We start from the raw sequence: 18,852 nt of genomic DNA, 5'->3' as shown, positions 1-18,852 counted from the left end.
TTGGATCTTTGAGTTGCAGTCATCCTAATGGTACATTCTTCTCTCTTAGAGAAGGATACTGAGACTGTTGTTTTATTTTCAGAATATATTTAGGAGAGATATACCTCCCACCATTCTACTAATATTCTCATCTGCTTCAAAAAGGCTAAATAATTTGCAAAGGTGTTAGAAGTTGTATTTTTAGTGACAGCTTATGTCTTCTTGGCACATTCCTGGTACAGCAATGTTGGCAGGCCTCATGTTACAGAATCTCCTGATCTGTCACGTATTAAAGCTTTTCTCTGGATATCCAACTACTTAAAATACTTTTAAAGAGTGTCAGGCTCACAAGTGGAAATATTTCTTTAGTTTGGAATTAAATTCTGAGAAACTAAATCAGAAAAGGCAGAGTTCTAAAGGTCCTTCTCCAAACAGAATCTGCAGTACTTCAAATGTACTGATTCTGATTTCATGCAGTGGCAAATGTCTAAAATGTATATTTAAATGAAAGTAATAAAACCTAACATCTATTGATAGTTTTGATAGCAGAGATAAATGCCGTGGTATTCAGACAGATGGTTGCATAATCAGAAGTGAAGGTTTATCTCACAGTCATACACAACTAATAAAATTCCAACCATTTTTGATTAGAATGTTTTGGGTGATATGATAACCTTATCTATGTTGCTTACATTGTTATAAAGAAGAACTGCTAGCAATAACTCAGGTACAACTCATTTGAAGCAGCATGCTTAGAAAAAGGAAAGTTAGTTCAATGATAAGGATAACAACTTAGAACTTGGAGCTGCATTAGAGATACATTAGAGATACTAAAGCGTTTGGCCTTGGCAGTATTGAGGACTGGTCAGATAACACAGACTAATAGAGTTGTACTTCATTGTTTTATTTTGTGGTATCCTAATGATTCTAATATTAAGTGAGTAGGCTCAAGGAAGCCTGAGCTCAGATTTGTTGGCCTAGTAGGAAACTTTCACCAAATCGCTAAATTTCTCTAGTTTCTCCCTCCCTAAACATGGTGAACAATCCCACTTATTTTTATGAACAATCTTAAAATTGTTGTATGACATATATATTTTAGGAATAAAAAAGGTGTAAAAGGTGTAATGGTAATGTAAAAATCCTTGCTGTGTAACTACAGCTGCATTTAGAAGAGGGACTTCCCCAGTTTGCTTGAACCATATATATGTTTTTTTTTCAAATCTTAACATTTTCTTATGAAATTAATGGAAAAATATGGGAGCCCTCCAGTGGTGATTATAATATATCTGAATTTCACAGTCTACTTACATTGCTTGTTTGCCACACACTTACTACAGTTTTCTGATGTGTATGTATGCTGATCTCATTTTGATTAACAGGACTTGATATCATCATAATTTTCCCTAGATTTGTAGATCAATCTATTCCCAGATGACATTTGTAGGAGCCCAGAAAGCTAAATTTATGTCATGTTATTTCCTTTTGTAACTAGACAGGTGTCCTGGTTTTATGTTTTTTGGTTTTCAGTATTCCTCATCATAACATCATATAGTGCACTGGGAGTTAAAGTGTTAATGCTCTAATTCCAAGTACCTATCCCTATACATTACAGAAGTCATGGGATCTGGCTCTTCCGGGTGGGGTGGTCTCTTACTGCCTTGCAGTGGGTGCTGGAAGGTTCCTTCCTAGCCGTTCCAAGCTTTTCAGGTTTGACTCGGTCTCAGGAACTCTCTCTCTCCTATCTTATTTGGTTTATTAGTCTTAATTTCAATTAGATTGTATTATATTGTGTTATCTTGCATTCTGATATCATAGTTAGTAAAATAAATTTTCCTCCATAGATAGTTGCTGCTGCTTTTTTCCTTCCTTCCTTCCCATTTTGTGGGGCCGGGGGGTTGGGGAGGGGGAGGCAGGGCCTACTGCCCCCCTGTCACGGGCGTAGATTGATCTAGTTAACTCTGTGACAACAGGAAAATATTTGGGGACACTTTGCTTTTTTTTTTTTTTTTTTTTTTTTTTTTTACCATTAAACTACATGGCTAATCATAGTCTTCTCCTTCACAGACCTCTCATCCTTGAGGATGGAAAGACTTTTGCAGTTCTCCACCATTGCAGTAAGAGAGATATTTGACTGGCCTGACCCCCAGGGATATTTGCCTCCTTGGATTATGATATCAATCTAGTCAACCTTTGCCTTAAAACTGCACAGAAACCCATGGAGCATCGTTCTTGAAAGACTATGGACATCTGTCCAATCACAGCCTTGAAACTACAGCATCAAAGCAAGTCATACTGCTTCAGCAAATGAACTTGGATTTTGGACTTCTATGCTTCATTTGCTATGAAAAGGTAGAGATAATACTTCGGTGGAGAAGCCTTCCTCTTTCAAGAAAGATCATAATCTGCCTTCGAAAGAAACATAACTTTAACATGCTCCATTTACACCCGTGAAGTCCACTGGGAGTACATTTCTTCCCTAAGCTTGCTAGTATTTTAACAGTATAGATAAATCCTTAGTATGGAGCTCCTATGCCTTTAATTCATGTTTGTAAGATTTTTAGATATTTTAAAGTTAAACATGCCAGCATAGATGTCCAGTGGCATTTCCTAGTTAAGTAACATAAGTGGAGTTAAAAGCAGTTTTCTTGTGAGAGATCTCAATAAAAATGTCCAAAAAAGCAGTCTTTTCAGAGACTGTAGCAGTGGAAACAATAGGAAAGTGAGAGAAAATGCAAAGAATTAGACATTTTTCTTTTTTTAAGGGGGATACATTTTGTGTGAAATTCACAATGATAAAAAATTTGGAGCTCCTAAGAATATTTCTTCAAAGCCATTGACATCCGAGGTATTTATAAGCGCCTTCAGCAAAAACTATAAAATCAGAAACCCACAGTAGTACCATTATCTGCAATAAAATTGTCACAAACACAGAAAATCTCATCTTACTGATGCAGATGTACACATGTGCATGCACTCATTCACAGAGGTTTGTATCATGTGTAGCCAGATGAATATGTCTGAGCTCAGCTACAGGAGGAGGAGGTGTGCTTTATTCTGTTTTTGTTTTCTTCTCTACTTTTCTCATTTCACATCCAAAAGAATGGCACTGAAGAATACAGAAAGCAGAGATAAGATTGTAAGTGGTGGAATTTACTTCACACCCTTTGCCTTTGGATTTTTACCATGTTTTATATAGCAGCTGCAGGGTCCAGGCCTCCCATAGTCATGAAAAAATAAAGGCCATATTTAACTGCTGGTGTAGCTGTAGAGTGTGATGTGTGTTTGTTAGTTCAAGACATCTGCTCTTTGTGTCAGCTACTAACTCCAGACACCACAGAGTGTCCCTTGTCTCCTGCTAGGCTGCATGTGGAGGCAGTGGGCTGAAGCTATGCATTGCCATCCAATGGAAGTGAAGCAACAAAAATATTTGTGTACAGCACGAACTAAGTGACAGGAAAAGAGATATTTTCAGCTGTGCCTGAGAGGTTAAATGATTAGTGTGTGACAGCTGCTGACCCCTTAACCACTGGCTGGATAAGGATGATTAACTGTCAGAGAGGCTCTGAGCTATGTAATCTGTCAGAGACAATGCTGGAAGGATGCTGATTTTAGTTGCTTGGCCCACATTATACACAGTTCCCTTATCGTTGGGAGAAAATCAGAATATGCAGCAGACCAAGCATCAGTGTGCTCAGGATGTGCACAGCAAGCCTACCTGGATCAGCTACCAGCCTGGGCCACTTCCATACTCCCCTTGTGCTAAAACCTTTATCTTTCAAGGTCACAATGGCTGCCTCCCCCCTGTGCTCCATGCCACCTTACCCTTTGCCATTCCACAGACCTTTGGAGCACCCAGAGCCTCTGGGCTGTACCTGCCACAACCCTAGGCCAGCACCTGGGAATGTCTCAGTTGTAATCTTGTTGTCTAAAAAAAAAAACTATTGTTGACTAAAAATAACTATTCGTGGGGAAAGGAGGGAAGGAGGGAGGTACGAAGAGAATAATCTAAAAAAAAAATGCAAAATTTATGGATGATAAGTAGATTTAGGACCTAACAAGCTCATTTGTTTGCAATAGTTAAAAAATAAAAATCATGCTCAAATGCTTCTAAGACAGTTTTGCAATTTTTTATATGTGAAGAGACTTTATTATGCTTGTAGCTGTCAGTTGATTAAAATGGAGCTTGAAGGAGCTTGATGAATATTTACTTAATATTTACAGATATTTATCCCTTTTAATGAAAAAGTAAAATTTTCTTTCCTTTGGCTACATCTTTCACTTGTCATATAACCAGTAATCTAGAATTTAGACTTCTAAGCTAGCTGTATTATGAAAGTCAATGAAGGAATAGGCAGAGTGAAACTTCCTCAAGGAACATGTCAACATCTACACTTGATCAAATTAAGAGCAAACATGGAAGTGCTTGTCCTTTTCAATTTGCTGCATGTGGATCCCGAACGATTGTTTCCTAATGTCTAGAAGGCAAAATTAGTTAAGAAAATTCCTATCTGACTTTTCAGTTCGTAAATTTATATTTTCACTAGATTTTCATATCTCCATAGTCAGTCCTATGTAAAACTTTACTTAGGCATGCATAGTACCAGAAATGTTCTGTCTCTTATTGTCATCTACTGTATTTGCTTTTCAAATACCAATTCATTTTTGCCTACAATCATCCAGTGGCGTCATAGCAAAATCGTGTAATGTTGTTAGACATTTAAACATGATGAATACTCTGGAAGGATTGATTGCTTTCACCTTACAGCAGTAATTTTACTCCTTTATATCTAAGGACCTAGATTACGGGGACACTGTATACAAAAAGAGAAGAATGATATTATCAGTATTTTTGCTGTTCTGTCTTAACTCTTTCCATAAATTAAGCGTGCAGATTGAATTTAGTCTCCTTACTTTTTATTTCAATGATATGTATTGATTTTCCTCCCTCTGTATGTACGAAGGCCTAAACTGAGAATGTAGTTCAATAGATTTTACAGTTTTATAGGGAAACAAAGTCACATAGCAATGATAATGTTCTCAAATGTGAAAGTATACTCTGTAAATAACCTTCTTCATTGGTGGCTCCCAGCATTAAGATACGGTATTCTGCACTGAATCCCAGAAAATAGATTTCCTTGAGACTCTTTGAATAATAGGGCCATCACTATTATAATGCATTTTCACAAAGTAATGGGAAGTAAGGAGCAGAAAAAGAAAACATCTGGCACTGGCTATAGGTGTAAAACCTAAAAAAAAAAAGAAACAGAGTTGGGAGAGGGAAAGTTTATTCTGTCTTTTATTGCAGTTTTCTCAGAGTCCACTGAGAGTGGCAAGAATTTTAATCTGCAACTATTTTCTTGCTTTCATAAAAAAAAAAAGTGTTTATTTATTTATTTGTTTGTTTATTTTTTATTTCTTTGCTTTTACTTTTCCCCTCAAACCTTTATTTCATAACTAGAAATACGCCAAAATTGTATATGCTATTTCAAAGATTGTAGGGGCTTATTGTAAACAAATAAACAGAATCATAGAATGAATTACAGAATCACAGAATGGTTTGGGATGGAAAGGAACATAAAGATCATCTAATTCCAACCCCCTACCATGCGCAGGGCTGACACCCATCAGCTCAGGTTGCCAAGGGCCCATTCAATCTGGCATTTAACACCTCCATGGATGGCACATCCACAGCTTCACTGGGCAGCCTGTGCCAGTGTCTCACCACTCCCCAGGTAAAAATGTTTTCCTAACATCTAGCCTAAATCTTCACCCTTTCAAATATGTTGTTCAAAGACAAATTCTGAGCCTCAAAAACAAAAAAGACTCATGATTGATCACCGATGTGAACGATGTCAGATTCACTCCAAGTGGGACCAAAATCTATTTTAACTCAGACAATGAACATGATGCCTCATTAGTCTTAACACATTTCATTGCAATGGACTTGCTTGCATTTTCACTTTAAGGAAGAAGTCAATCTATATGCATTTCAACATAATATGCTGGTTTGTTCAATATAATTGCACAATTTCCTAACAAGACATTTTAAAGAATTGTGATGAGAAATCTAAATGCAGGTAATCTGAAGGCTTTAGTTAATATGACTACATTTTAGCTCACTAGAAAAAGCTAATTTCTGTCCTTTAATACTGAGAAGCAGTTTTTGAACCCTGCAAATGAGTAGTTCAATATCATTGAAATGTCTAAGTAGTGAAGTATTTCTACTCACTTTTTGTTTACCATCAGTTTTGAAAATAAATAAAAGGTCCAAAGCAAGTCACTATAAAGTGGGTTATTGTGCAACACAGCGTAGTTGTAATTTAGTATGGATGAGTAATCTTATTTGCATAATATAAATTTTACCCTGATTTTATAATGAATTGACTGTGTGAGTTCACTGACCCACAATTGGCTGCAGTACTAGAGTTCAGGAAAAGTGATGACATACTAGATTTCCTTGTAGCAGTTCAGTAGAATTGAAAATATAATAGCCAAGAGCACAGCTTTCTGAAAGCATCTGGGAAGAGCGTCACTATTGCAAATGATCCTTTTAGGACTTTCATTTTTGCTGATATATTATTGTTAGTCTTTCTTATTTTCTTATTTTCTTTCTTTTTTCCTGTTTACCATGTATTTTTGTGGAGTAGCAAAATAAACCAGGCTAGTGGTTAAATACAGTTTAAGGGTGATGAAGAGCTGGTGCCAAGCTTAATAAAGTTATTTCATACACAGATAGTATTTTCTCTTAATTTATGTATTAATAGGTCTTTTTCAGTACTCCTTCATCATATAAGAACAAGTGCATGCACACTATGACGGAAAACTAGATTCAGTTACAACAGCCAGTATGAAACATACTTTAACTCTCCGACAACATTTCCTGACATTTATAGCACAGCTACTGAGGGCCTTAATGACCATCATGTCAAGTTGAATCTACTATTAATATACCTCACTAGTAAGTAGTAAGTATTGTGGGCTTTATCCTGAATGTGAAAGGTCCATATTTCACAAAGGTTATGAGTCTAGTTGAGTTATTAAAGGGTTTCATATAATGGAAGAAGAGAGTCATTCTTTTCTTTCAGTTGTTACTGCCTCTGTTGCTGAGACTTTATTTTCTTAACTCATAGAATCATAGAATCACCAAGGTTGGAAAAGACCCACAAGATCACCTAGTCCAACCATCCACCCATCACCAGCAGTTCTCACTAAACCATGTGCCTTATCACAATGTCCAAGTGTTCCTTGAACACCTCCAGGGTCGGTGACTCCACCACCTCCCCAGGCAGCCCACTCCAGTGCCTGACCATTCTTTCAGTGAAGTAGTACTTCCTAATGTCCATCCTGAATCTCCCCTGGCAGCTTGAAGCCATTCCCTCTAGTCCTATCTTTCCCACTAAGTGCCAGTTATGATCACTACTGTCTTCTTCCCTTCTCTGTTGCTATGAAACTTCGTGTAGGTAGCAAGAATTAGATCTATGAGTCTTCACACACAACTTTCAATATGTCGTTCAGGACTTCCATGTTTTCAGGATCATACCAGGCAAGAAAATTTTCTTTTACTCAAGAACTATTTCTACGAGTAATCAAGAAACACAGTGCCACCTATGTAGCAAACCAAAGTCAGAGAAAAAGGTTTTCAGAATTAACAGACCATTTCTGAACATTCACTTTGATGGATGTGGATATTTCACAGCATCATGGAATAGCTTTCCTTGAAAGTTCTTCATGGAAATCATGTACTTCATAGACCCACGTACATGAGTCCCAAGTTCAAAGCAGGTCCAAGCAGCTTTCTCAGAGCCTTGTCCTTCCAATTTTTGGAAATATTTTCTTTCGAGAAGATAAATCATCAGACAATGGCACTAAGCCTCCCTGACAGTCAGCCCTAATCGAGATATTCTCACTGACTCTCAGAAGGGATATGTGTATCCCAAATTTCTTCTTTCTTTTTAAAATCTTATCCAGAATGGGTTTCTCCTGTGAAGATATATAGGGCAGGATTAATCCAACCCGTATGACTGCATACACCTTTTGCTACATTTGGAATCAACAAAGAGAAAACTAGGATTTCTTGTCCATGATACATCTGATTTACAGTAGATTTCTATTACAGGCCAGATGAATAATGCCCCTGGATGTCTTCTTCTCCTGAATACACTGCCAGTAAAGTGATCCTAGACAGATTAGTGCAGCTATTGACATGCTTGCTGTACATATTTTAAACTAGGAAAGCTAGATCATAACTATGAACTTTTATCCAAGTAGTAGCAAAAGAATTCCCTGTCGAATTCAGAAGTAGTGTGTTGTGGTGAAATGGTTGCATGTTACAGGTTATAGGTGAAAGAACAGAGAAGGGGACAGACTCTTTAGAGTGGCCTGTTACGATAGGGGGAAGGGAAATGGTTTCAAATTAAAAGAGGGGAAATTTAGATTGGACACACAAAAAGAGATGTTACAGTATGGGTAGTGAAGATTGGAACAAGTTGCCCAGAGATGCAATGGATGCTCTGTCCTTGGAGACATTCAGGATGAAGTTGGACAGGGCTCTGAGCAACGTGATATGGATGTAGGTGTCTCTGTTCATTGCAGGGGAGTTGAACTAGTTGATCTTCAAAGGTCCCTTCCAACTCAAACAATTCTTTGACTCTACAATTTGATATCCTTCAGAAAGCATTCTGTCATTTTTTTTTCCTGAATTATCATTACATATTTTTAATGTGTGTATGTATATAAGCAGTGATTTATATATATGTATATATACATTATATTTAAATCACTGCTTATACTATTTCATTTTTCCATAAAAAATAACTGAATAAACATATGCAATGTGACTGGAATTATTTTTACAATACTCATGATGTAATATTTCAGTAATTCATGGTCTGTTGATAGAATAAACTTAAACAAATGAATTTGCTTCTTACATTTTTTTTCTGTTTTCATAGTAGACTGCATAAATGAGAACTGAAATAAATGAGAAAAAACTTTGGAACAGTGTGTTATAGAAAGGAAATATATGCGTTTTGTATACAGAATAATGAATGTGATAGAGTTTGAAAAGTAAGAGGATATCCAGTATTCATTATTAAATCTATATCTTTTTTTTTTTTTTTCCTTTTTTTTTTTTTTTTTTTTTTTTCCCTCAGTGTCAATACTGCAGTTTTAAGTCAAGGTCTGAGTGAAGAATGGTGTACATGCTCTATTGCAATTCATAAATACTCACAAATTTTAGCTAAACTGGAGCACTATGCTAAAGATCTTTACGACTTTAAGAAGTAAATGTAATAAAAGATACAATATGTAGTCACTAAAAGTAAATGAAGAACTGGCAGATATTGTTTACTTTGGAGGAACAGAAGATTAAGAAATTTCTAATGCACAGCCACAGCTAACACCACCTGATGTAGCACGTACAGTGTGCCTACATTTCTTTCAAGGAATTGTACAGTTTGCATTATTATTGGCATACTACAGTCCCTAAGAAACACCTTCATTTCTTAAAAACTCTCTCTTTTTATGACATACTGCACTACTAGCTGTTTTTGCATATATTCCAGACTGTAGACTGAGATCTGCAGGAGTTAAATGTTTATCTGAAAAGATGTTTGCATCACATGAAACTTTTAACATCTTACTTCTGTAGTTATGCGACTGCCATAGAGGTTACTGTAGCGTCATTTACCTAGGATAAAAACAAACAGACAAAAAATATAATCTCCAGTATATTTTCAGTTGCATAAAGTGCTTTTTATTCTAGGCTTAGATATCATGAAATTTAAGGACTTTTTCTCACCAAATGCATTTTGACCTGTGGCTACTCTGCCAGTCAACATTCCTGAGTATACTGATTCATAAAATCACAGATTTTTTTGGATTATAAGGGATCTTTAAGATCTCATCTAGTTCCAACCCCCTGCTATAGGCAGGGATGCCTCCCTCAAAACCAGGTTGCTCAAAGCCCCATCCAGCCTGGTCTTGAGTGCTTCCAGGGAAAGGGCATCCAAAACCTCACTGGGCAGCCTGTTTCAGTGTCTCACCACCCTCACAGTAAAGAATTTCTTAAAATTGCTGCTTAAAAATTGTTTCACATGATCTGATGTCAACTATATCTTTAATGTGAGTTTGGTTGAAATTTTTGTTAGCTTATTTTTTCTTAAGTACTTAGTGTCTTGTGCCACCTTTCTGACACATAGAGCAACCCTTGTATCAAAGTCAGAAAAGAGAACCTAACTTAAGGCAATTTATGTTGTTGTTAGTATTTGGCAGTTCAGGTGCTATAGCAAGTCAGAAACTGATAAATTCTATTAGTATGGGAAGAATCGAAACAAGCACTGAATCTCTGAATCTTCGTTTCCTTCATAGTTAAGGGCAATAATTGGTAACAGTTTTATCAGCTTGTCACATAATATCAGTGGAGATTCCACAAACGTCTGACAGTATTTTCCCTTCCATTTGTTAGGAGGTACTAGCTAGCAGAAGTCTGAAGTGAGTTAATTTTCTTAGGTAAGTTTGTAGTGAAAAATATGTAAATGGTCTTTCCTTTTTAACTGAAACTAAGTTTTTGAAATCTAACCATTCTGTGAACAGTGAATTATTATTTAGTGGCTTTAAAGATCTAACGACACAGCTGAAAATATTTCATTTTAACTTCCACGATCTCATGCTGTGATGTTTTCCTTGTTCCTTATGGGCAGGTCATTCTACATATTTCCCACAGAATTCCCACAGAGGACCTTTGACACAATCCTGAAGTTACAAAAACATTTGGATGAGCCAGTCTACAAAAATGGATAAACATTCTAAAACCTTACTGGGTAAAATAATATGAAAAAGCCACCAAAGGAAAGTTGATTACCTTTGTAAGAATGTCTTTTCAACTTCTCCATTGTAGGTCTTTTGACAGCGCCCTGATGCTCACAAATAACATCTTTGAAGAGCTTTCTGAAAAGTAAATGTTGGTATGCTAATGTATTACATATAAGAGCCAATGATAATATGTGGGATACTAGCACATGTTTCTTCAAGATGATTTGGTGGCTCAGTAATAAAACACTAAGAGTCCTAGGCTCAACAGCAAGTCTTTGAAAGACAAAGAATGGAAGAGCTATGTGAAGAAACATGTTTAAAGTCTGAAAGTGTGACATAAATGTGTCATATTATTCAGCTTTAAAAGATTAAAAAAGAATCAAACTCACAATGTGAATTTACTTGAGATGCGAAGTCTTGAAAGAGACAAAAATGAAAACTTTAAGGTCTTCAACACCAGGCTACAGAAAACTTGCAAAAGTGATTTTTAAACACAACTAAGTATTGGAAGCAAAGTAATCATGAGAGTACTTTAATATATATATATTGCAAAGCTACTAGTACTGTAAGATATTTTAAATACTCTACGTATACTTAAAAATAATATACTTCAAATATGTTTCAAATATGGTTTGTATGGTTTGTATTTTTTTTCATGCTATTTGCATGGAATGTACTGTTTCCCTAGTGCAAATATGTTGATAACTGTGTCCTCTCAATCCATTTGTCTTAGACAGTGTTAAGTATGATCCACCAACTTAAACTGAGGTAAAAGAGCCCCATTTTCAATCTTTGATTGAAAACAAACAAACAAAAAAGCTAAACTTTTTAAATCAATATCCTACTGAAGAAAATTTATTAAGATAATGTAAAAAATATTATTGAGTATAAACATTGACCTCCTGTGTTCACTCTTTCAAATTTTACTGCTGGGGCTCATCATTTTTTCAGTCTTCATTTTTTTCTCCCTCCAAGTCATAGAATCATAGAATCATAGAATTACCAAGGTTGGAAAAGACCTAAAAGATCATCCAGTTCAACCGTTCACCTATTACCAATAGCTCCCACTAAACCATGTCCCTCAACACAACATCCAGTCTTTCCTTGAACATCCCCAGGGTCGGCGACTCCATCACCTCCCTGGGCAGTCCATTCCAGTGCCTGACCACCCTTTCTGAAAAGTAATACTTCCTAATGTCCAGCTTGAATCTCCCCTGCCGTAGCTTGAAACCATTCCCTCTAGTCCTATCACTAATGACACGAGAGAAGAGGCCGACCCCCAGCTCACTACAACCTTCCTTCAGGAAGTTATAGAGAGCAATGAGGTCTCCCCCGAGCCTCCTCTTCTCCAGGCTGAACATTTCCAGCTCCTTCAGCCTCTCCTCTTTAGGGTCTTTAGGGTAAACTGCTCTTCTGCTATTGTTAGCAGTTTTATACTGAGACACCCCAAATGTTCAAAATTTAGAGGAATTAAATGTTCATACTGTAGAAAGAAAAAAGGAAATTCTTTTAAAATATCAGAATATTTTCTTTTTCCTGCATTTTTTTCTTCTTTTCCTTCCTGAGTTTGTAAACTCCTTCTCTCTTCTTCTAGGCTCCAGGGAAGAATGAGAGCAATATTGGTGTATATATATATATTTTATTTTACATTTAATCAGGTATCCTAGTTTGGCTGGGATAGAGTTAACTATTTCCTTAATAGCCAGCATGCACTATGTTTTGGATTTAGGATGAGAATAATGTTGATAATACAGCCATGTTTTGGCCGCTGCTGAGCAGTGCTTACACTAAGTCATGATCTTTCAGCTTCCTGTGACGCTCTGCCAGCAAGGAACTGGGGGTGCACAAGAAACTGAAGGAGAGAACCAGGACAGCTGACTCAGACTGACCAAAGGGATATTCCAAAACCAGGTAGATTTGGCCAGGAGGAGGGACGACTGATCGAGGTCTAGCTGGGCATCGGTCAGCAAGTCTTGAACAATTACATTGTATATCACCTGTTGTGTATATTCTTTTTTCATCATTACTATTTTTATTGCTATATTTCCTTTTCTGTCCTATTAAACTCTCTTTATCTCAACCCACATGTTTTACCTTTTCATCTCTTCCCTGTACCACTGGGGATAGAGTGAATGGATGATTGTGTGATGCTTAGCTGCCTGCTGGGTTAAACCATAATACCAGAGAAGAAGTAAACTTCATCCAGAAAGCATTCTGTCTGAAGGGGAAAGTCCTACCTTTTCTTCCCACCTTGTAGAGGAAAGATGTATGCCTTTGCCTACTTTTTGTATCTATTACTAAAATCCTATTTTCTCGAAACTATGCACAGGTAGTACAGTACTTGCTTTAACTTCTTTTAGTTGACAGCTTTTCTTTTTCATGGCATCTTATACTGTGGAGAGTTCCTTTGAAGGGTCTTGTACCATGACTTATGTTAATTTTTTCCTGATTTGTGTAGTATAAGAAATGTTATAGAACAAGTTTACAAGAAGATATTGCTGTTACAGTACTTTAAACCACTACAATTTATCATAAAAACACTGATTAAGTAATCAGACGCTTGAAAGGAAAAAGCATATACCACCAAGAAATCACTGGAGATAAATTTCTGTTTGAATATTATTAATTTCTTGCACTTGAACTGATTAAGAAAAGTTTTGAATTTCTGCAGCTATAACTAAGTTAGTAATGATAATTTGTAATTATATTAATTTCCTGATGACAGTGGTAGATGATGAGCATTTTAAAAGAGGAAAATTTCAATTTTTCAATATTTTTCTGTCAATAGATTTTGATTTTTAAATCTAGCTATTGCTTTATCTCTCTGTTAGTACATATTCTGTCACTTAACAAAAATAGATGCTTTTGCCTCACTTACAGTTCAGTAAATGAAAATCCATTCTATTTGTAGTAGAAAGTCAAACGATAACATTAAGTTTGCCATTTCCATGATACAATTCAGACTGAATGACATGATTTTATTAACAGACATTGGCTCAGTATTATGACTAAGTAAGAGTAAAATACAATTCATTTGATTACCTGATAAAAAAACTTAGGAATCTGTTTTAAGAAACTTGGTGAACAAGATTGCAACTACTTGTCGTATTGTGCAGCCTTCTCACCATGTCCTGCAGCTCATCTACCTGTTGCAAGTGGTCCTCCATCTGAGCATACATTTTGCAGGCAGGTTTCATGCCTATCTCTGCCCCATGAAAAACATTTAGGCATTTCCTGCAGTCTGAAATCTGCACTACAGCCTCTCTTTGCAACAGCTCTGTCTAGGTGGAAGTGTCAGTCAACACTAAAGCAGGTGGAGGAAATAACTCTGTTGGAGGTGCAGACTTTGGTCTAAACAAATGCTCACCATCTTGTCTAAGCAGCTATTACAGTAGCTTCTCAGGTCAACTGAGGAAAGTGTGCAGCCCTTCTCACTCAAACTGCTGGGCAAACTGCTATGCCCTCTCTGTCTCTATTTTCATGATCTGCTTGAAGTGCTCTTGATTGCTCCTTATGTATGCATTTTTTATTCCTAAGCCTTGTAGCATTTCTTGTGTGGACTGCCAGATCCTGGTAGCCCTCTCCACTACTCTTGGATTTCCCTGGCCCAGATTTTCTTGGTGTACAGGCTCCTCCTGTGTTCACCATGATCAGCCTCAAACTGACTAGCTCTCTAGAGCAGCATGCTTCACCATGTGACAGATGCTCAGATTTGCTTGATTAAAGAAGAAAGGGACATATGTATTCCTTGGCACTCAGATGACATTTGGTTAAATAGATGTGAACCTGAAATCAACCCAACTTGGATAAGAGAGTATGATAATTGTAAAACTTATGTATAATTATGCAAGATTTTGAGGACTCTCTTGGGAAGATAGAAGCTCGGCATGTTAAATACTTCTCAAGTTGAGAGAAGCAGCATTTTCATCCTATCAAAAATGTAACCTTATTTATAAAAGTTGCTAAGGGTATCTTGGGCAAAAATAGAAATGTAGGACCAGGAAGCATCAGGAATCAAAAGGAATCTGATGTCAGTATAGCAATTTAAACATTTGCTAGGGTGGGAGTTCAACTCCTCAAGATGAACAGCACCTTAAATGAAGACTTTTCATTTCAGCTATTTCAACCAGTAGATGATAGAAGTATACATACCTCTTTAGATGTACTTCATCAGGGACAAACTAAATACAGAGCTGAAAGAACTCCTTTCCTCTATTTAACAACCTCTCTTTAAGTTCTTAATTTTTCAGTGGAAAAGGTAGACAGCAGAGCATTCCTGAATAGCATGGATTTCCATCTAAAGATATTTCAGAATTATTCAAAAAATATCACTTAAAAGAATTTGCAAGTTAGGATGACAAATTCTTCCTTTGCACACCTGTACTTGCTTCTACTCTTCTTTGTTAGTAGTGCCTTGTCGGGGAAGTAAGGAGAGTCCTATTTTTTCTGAAGTCAAATATACAAATGTTGTGTATTTAACTGTCTTAGCCTCATTTAGGAAATAACACAAACACTTTCACAGGCCTCTCCCATTCTAAAATGCATCCCTAAGGCAAACGGGATGAATAATTTCCTCTGGAAACTTTTCCTTCTCTACATGGACTACAGTGGCTTTAACTGAGTGGAATTAAAATTTCAGTCAGGTATTGTATAAATTATGTAACTGAGTAAGGCACTTTAGAGTCCATCCTTCCTTTTTGCTGAATTTCATTAAAATTACAGTAATAATCACATGAGAAAATGTATAAGAATAAATAATGAAGTGAGAATGTATATTTACACTTGAACCATTTGCTCCCATCACTATGTGCTTACACTGTGTATTAGGGTATATTGGAATAATTCTCCTCTTCTTCAAAGGAGGATGAGATACTGTTTTTCAGATTCATACTTAATACAATTAACTCCAAAAATTTGAAGATCTGTTTTCTAGGTCCCCTTCAGCCACTGGTTGGGTGTCCAGATCCATACTTTCCAATCCCATGAAAATCTTATTAGGCTTCTGAATTGAGGCAACATTCTGAGGGGAATAGATATCACACCTTTGGACAAAATTTGAATAGTAAACAATACTTGTGTGGCAATGGGAATACTTACTGTTATCAAATGAGGCAGACATTCTCCTGTTGAGGAGTCCTTGTAGTGTTCATGCATTTTATATTATGAGAATAAAATATGTAAGCACTTTACAAGTTTTGTTTAACTTTGAGCTGAAATGTGAAAACTCAACTACTGAAGTGAAAATTTTTCCTTAGAACTTATTTATTGTTATGTGATAAGGTACCTCGTCTCTGATATTATGAATGAGATTTTCAGTTTCCTTTTTTAATAATTCCCTGTACAGAATAAATAGATTTTTTTCTACTGTAAATTAATTTTCATGAATTTTAACTCCAGAATTAATTTTCCTATATTTTTTAGTATAAGACCTTTTCACCTTACTCTTTTAATAAGTTTGACCTTCTAGAAAGTGGGAGAGGAGAAGTGGGCCTTATTAGGTCATTCAGGCACAGAAGTGTCAGTTTTTTTGTTTTTGTTCAGTTTTGTGCAATTTTATGAATCATCATGTTTTGTTGTGCCACCTGGACATCCAGAAGAAGTGCAGTTTTCAAAATACTGTGACAAATTCTCAAGCAAAAAGCTGCTAAAATTAAAGAAACTAATGACAGTATCTGAAGTAGTCAGCAGTTTCTTACCATTACTTAAGGACTGGTACACATCGTAAGTACAATTTTCTACTATTGTTTTCTATGATCGTTTTTTTTATGAGACTCTGTATGCTATTTTTTCCTCACTCATCTATGACTTTTAAAGAATATATAAAGAAGCAATTGTAAGGCTAAAATAGACAGCTAGCATTTTCCTGGCCACTGAATAGATATAAATTCTGATTTATTATTATGACATTTAAGCATACGAACATTCATCTATGTATTCAAATATCAGAGCTTAATGAAAAAAGTCCATGACTATTTTTACAGGATTTTAAAATACAACCATTACATTTCTTTAAAATGAAATATTTTTCTCATCTTCTGTGGCACAGGATAATAAGATATCTGATGGATTTAAACAGTATCTTTTTTTTATTATTATTTTTTTGTCTGAAAAAAAAAAAGCTTTCTTCTTTATTATTTTACTTTAGGCTCTGTTTTTTGTCATCAATAAACTAGAAATCTTTGCTCAAAGAAAATTGTTAAAAAGCTGTAAAAAAATATTTTGATAAAAAATAAATTTGACCAGAGACTTCTTAAGAAATGCATGTTCATTTGCAAGAAACATTAAATGATACTTTTTCTGCAATATACATATTGATTAAGGAGCTATTGTGTCTCACCATGATTAGTATTTCACTAATCTGGTGAAGCAGGGAATGAATAATAATAATCTAATAAAATTATGGAAAGTCTGTTTATATAAAGTACACCAATTGACAGAAATTATTCTTTGCAATGTAGTGAATACCTCATAAATATTTCTCCAGAAGATTATGGATCTCTGAATGCTTACTATGCCCATCTTTAGCTGTTGAATCTTTTAATGGTCCGGAGACTCTATCATTAATTATTCCTTATCACATATTATCTAGCATTCCAGAGCACCATCTTCCTTCATAGTGAACCCAGGAAAGCTTTTTATGTGCATTTTCTGGTGACATGTACTTAAGAACAGGGATTTCTATTGTCTTTTTAATAATCAACAGAAAAACTGTGCCATTTTATCTTTTTACATCTTCAGGTGTCAGAACTAAGTTTGAATGGTCCCTCTTCTGGAATTTATTAAGATAAGTACTTCTATCTACATATCCTTCCCTCTATCTTCATTGACGAGTTTCTCTTCCTGACTTCATTTTCCATCTCATAATTTGTAATTGTTTACGAGATATAGAACTGTTGAAAGACAATCGAGCTACAGAGCACTTAAACCAGTTGGACAAATGTAAATCCAAGGGGCCTGATGGAAGCAACCATGAGTGCTGAGGAAGATGTCTGATGCCATTCTTGCGTATCTCCGAAAGGTCTTGGTGATCCAGAGAGTTTTCTGAAGACTGACATTGAGCAGATGTCAGTCCTGTGTTCAAAAATGTCAAGAAGTAAGATTTGAGATAATACAGTCCAAACAGCCTTATGTCAGTCACTGGGTGAGTGTTGGAGAACTGATTTAAGGAAACATTTCCAAACAAATGAAGGACAAAGAGATGACTGTCAATATGAATTTACAAATGAAAATCATGCTTAACCAACTTGATAACCTTCTACAATTAGGTGAGTAGCTTTGAAGATGAGAGCAGAAATGTGTATGTTGCTTATCTTGCCTTAAACATTGTCTTTGATGTGTCTCCCAAAACATACTCATAGATAAGTTACTTAAATATACATTAGATAAAAGGATAGTGAGATGGACTGAAAACTGCCTGAACAAGGAGGCTCAGAGAGGTTGTGATATGTGGAAAAAATCCATTTGATGGCAAAACATGAGTGGTCCTGTACTGTTCAAAATATTCTTCAATGATTTGGGAAGATAGGACAGAATGTATCTTCTGAACGATACAAAACTGGAAGGAGTGGCTGGCTAATAGACCAGACAAGTGTGCTAACATTTAGACAAAACAGTGCAGGCTGAAGAACTTAGCAATGAGAAATCTCACGAAGTTCAGCAAAGGGACATGAGAAGTTCTGCCTGTGGTGAGGAGCAAACTATAGATTGATAGGCACTGGGGCCAAATGGATGAAAAGGATTGTCACAGAAAAAGACCTAGCATAAGCAAGCAATATATCCTTGAAGGAAGACAGAGAAACAAAAAAAAAATAAACAGCATTCTTGGCTTTGTGAAGGAGAGCACAGCCAGCAGATCAAGACTGGTGATCTTTCATCTCTGCTCAGCTCTGGTGGGAGTGCTAGTTTCAATTCCCCATGTAGAAACTGATATATTATAGCATACTTTCCTACTTTAAAATATGCCTTAAATTCAAAGAATTTTTAGCATCACTAGATAGTATTTCATTTCTTTTTTTCTAATTCTTTGGGTATTTAATTTTTTTTTTCCAGTGATTCTTTATA

At 35.9% G+C, this 18,852-nt stretch overlaps 1 long non-coding RNA gene across 1 annotated transcript; it reads left to right on the top strand.

Moving 5' to 3' along the window:
- Window positions 1-1,609: 1,609 nt before the first annotated feature.
- LOC146545030 (uncharacterized) lies at window positions 1,610-4,085 on the top strand. Its single transcript, XR_014881767.1, has 2 exons — window positions 1,610-1,686; window positions 2,044-4,085. It is a non-coding gene; the product is annotated as an uncharacterized LOC146545030 (long non-coding RNA).
- The last annotated feature ends 14,767 nt before the right edge of the window (window positions 4,086-18,852 follow it).

This window comes from Meleagris gallopavo, chromosome 2 (assembly GCF_905368555.1).
Source record: "Meleagris gallopavo chromosome 2, MGAL_WU_HG_1.1, whole genome shotgun sequence".
In the NCBI taxonomy this organism is placed as follows: Eukaryota; Metazoa; Chordata; class Aves; order Galliformes; family Phasianidae; genus Meleagris; species Meleagris gallopavo.
This window is presented reverse-complemented; position numbering and strand designations above follow the sequence as displayed.